At 41.3% G+C, this 3458-nt stretch overlaps 1 protein-coding gene across 1 annotated transcript in view; it reads left to right on the forward strand.

Moving 5' to 3' along the window:
• Nucleotides 1-3072: 3072 nt before the first annotated feature.
• Nucleotides 3073-3458, forward strand: part of il34 (interleukin 34) — a 35999-nt gene continuing 35613 nt past the window's right edge. The window contains exon 1 of the mRNA XM_035665845.1: nt 3073-3322. The gene's annotated coding sequence lies outside the window, so the exon portion shown is untranslated. The remainder of the gene's footprint in view (nt 3323-3458) is intronic.

Raw genomic sequence — 3458 nt, forward strand, 5'->3', positions numbered from 1 at the left:
TAATAAAGTAAAGCAAACTATTGCAAAGGTGAATAATTCTTCAGTTTCTTTGTTGTTCCAGGCTAAATACTCTCTTTATGGATTAAAATGTATTGATAGTATATTCTCGCACATAGGTGGGCACATTCATGTGCATATATACCAGCTCCCCCGAAATCCCCATTTGAATTCAAATTCTGCTTATTACTATATTACAGGGGTGGATTTAGAGAAATATTAATGGGGTGACCAATGGTGACAGCAGAAGGAGCGGGTTGTGTTGGCCACTTTTTGTCATTACAAATTTATCGGTGAAGGAGGCACGAGTATCCACAGATGTTACAAGATCTTTCATGGTCAGTTCCACTCACACACCGTCACCTTTTGGGTATAAAGTCCATACGAAGAGAAGAACACACACCTGAATGTGTCAAGTGTTCAAGTTAATTTATTAGGATTTGCATTGTTCATCAAGCTGCAGTTGGCTTCTGTGTTGACCATGAACAATGAAAAGGCAGAACTGGACACAATAACAAAACCCAGCACAACCACATGGTCCTCTACTGTTGGCCACTAAGCATTTCTACCAGAGCTGAATCACTATGGTTGGCGGAGGGGGAGAGCATGTTTTTTTTTTTTTTTTTTTTTTAAAGGTTTTATGCAGCTCAAGGAAACATGTCTATCATAAAAATGTAAAAAGTCAAACAATAAAAACTGTGCTGGGCCACTGCAAGTATTCTGTTCTATAGTAAGGAAAGCGACTTCTGGTTCTCTATGATCAGCTAATCTCTGGATTGAGCTGATTAACGTCTGATCGCTTTCTGCTCTAGATAGCAGCGTCTGCCAGATAATGTAAATATTAACAAACCCTCGTCTTCAGGGCTTCGTCTACCGTAGACTACATTTCAGGTTGACTGGCCTCGGGGCTAAAGCCACTGTACCACTGAGAGGTCATTTTTTGTCTGGGGATTTGGCTTTTTCTGGCTTTTTTTTTAAGCAAAGATAGTAAAGTGAGTTTACATTTATAGCGAAAAACTTACTTTTGATGGATAGTTTGTAGTTTCTTTAGAGTACAATATTTAAATTTGAATACTTTCAGGCCAATATACATAAATTATGAGTATTTTCCCACTGCATATGTATTCATTGCAGTGTTAGAAACCTACAGACACTATAATCTAAATGAACATAAACCTGAAGTAATAAAACATAAAGTCCAAGTTACAATCAAATAAACTGGTCAAAAATTTCTGAGTGTGGGGGTGAAAGGTTGGACTGATCCTACTCATTAAACAACTGAACTAAGTGGTAAAGTCACTGTGAGGGCAGTCTGGCTCTGCTTAAGTAATCCTCGGTACAAAGGTGTATTATATATAATAAAGGTGTATTTTTATGCAGCTGAATTCAGTACTATTTTATTATATTTAAAGTGCCTTTTATTATTGTCTACTCCTCCCAGTTCACTTCAAAATCTAAAATTGAACAGCAGTTACTTTATATACTCTTAAAGTACAGTTACAGTTATAAAGACAGCCTTTATAAAGAGTTATAATTAATTTAATTACTGGATATGACACATTTAATTCATGCTTTATAGATCAGTTCTAAGCCATTAATAAGAAAACATTTAGGTTGCCAGGTAATCTGTTAAAGGGAGCCAATGGGAGTTTTCACAACATGGCAACCCAAAGCTTTTTCTTTTTTATGGATAATCTATAAAGCATCATTAATAAAGCCATTATTTACAGTGCCTTTATATGAAACCTTTATAAAGCATTAGGCTATCTATTAGAAAGTGGTTCCATTTAACCTGAAAATGACTTTGATTATAGATTATTTATTTGCAACTTCTCCTTCTGGTGCATAGTAATGCCACAAAAAAATCTGACTAAAAACAATATCAAAGGCGACCTCGTATGACTAAATGGAAAATATTCTGTGTTTCGCGATGCTGCGTCCACGCTGCCGGCTCTCTCTCTCTCTGCGGGCTTTCCCGTCTGAGCTCAGCAGCCAGTCTGCAGAGACACATGCGGTTGTGGTGGTGGAGGTTTGGCTCGGGGTGTTTTGGTGTGATCTGGTTCTGGTCTATAATAATGCCATAATATCCCCCCACCATGCATACTCTGAGTCAGCCAGACAGATCTCCACAGCGCGTCGCTGCTGACGATTACGTCTAGATAGATAGATAGATAGATAGATAGATGTTTGGAGGATCTAAACGGGATTAATGTGGAGCCAGGACACAACTCTGCATGACCTTGAAATAAGGCCTGTCAGCGGGATAATTCTGACAGATGAAGGTGAGTTTCCTGCGGGCAGAGTCACAGGGGGACACAGACTCTGATTGGAGCTGAATTATGATTTGATTTTAAAGAGTATTAGATTTTTAGATTACTTCTGAGGATGAATGAAGAGTTTCACGGTGGTTCAGAGGCGGTCACCAATACGCATGTGGGTTGGAAACGCCGTTTGGTCTGATTTAGTCCTGAAAGTTTATATTGCCGGTGAGATGTCCAAAAGCTCCAAAAGCTGAAGGTCCTCTCCTCAGCCGTCCTTTGCCCTATCACTGAAGGTTTTATAGATTATAGTTACAACACAGGTGTTTTTTCCACTTTGTCACTCTATAGACGTGGCTAGAAACGCGTGGACTTTCTGAGATAAGATGATAAAATAACTTTGTTGTTTGTGAGTACTGACTAGTTGCCCTCAACGGGAGTCCAGGTATTATCTGACTGGTACCTGTTAGAGAGCAGTGAGACCAGCGTCAACCCAGACGAGAACATCCGACTAGGACTCAGCTTTCAAAGTAAAACCGTAACGACCGCAGTGAAGGGCACCTCTGTGGTTTGGCAGTGACGCAACAGATGCAGAGGTGAGAGGGACTTTTTAATTCTGAATCCACTGACTGAACAGCTAAAGGAAGAAAAAGTGCGTGTGGGAGAGGGGAGGAGGAGAGAGGGGGAGGAGAGAGGGGGAGGGAGAACTGCAAGGCACGCAAGAGAGAAAAAGCCTCCTGGACCCGCGTGTTCTTTTATTTTGAAATCAGACTGTATTTGTGTGTGTGTGTGTGTGTGTCTGAGTCTTGAAGTTGACTGCAAGGAGCCGCAGGCCAGCCTGTTGCGCACTTGGCGGCACACACAGACAGAGCGCACCAGAAGCTGCGTGGATGGACAGTGCCTGTGATGGACTTCCCTTAATGACTTTTATGGCTAATTTATGATTGGATTCCCACCTCGGGTCGACTTTTCTTCTCAATTGACAGAGGCTCATTACAGCGTGTCACCGCTGAGCGGATACAGCCTTTAACGCATCCCGGGAGCAGGGACAAAAAGGGAATCTCGAGGTGCGTGTGTACCTGTGCGTATGTATGTGTGTGTGTGTGTGTGTGCGTTATTGGATGTAGATGTTTAAACTTCTCTCTGGAAACACACAGGTATTGCTCCTGTGTGTGTGTGTGTGTGTGTGTGAGAGTGAGTGCA

This window comes from Morone saxatilis, unplaced genomic scaffold (assembly GCF_004916995.1).
Source record: "Morone saxatilis isolate NCDOM2014 unplaced genomic scaffold, NCSU_SB_2.0 Contig2, whole genome shotgun sequence".
Classification (NCBI taxonomy): domain Eukaryota; kingdom Metazoa; phylum Chordata; class Actinopteri; family Moronidae; genus Morone; species Morone saxatilis.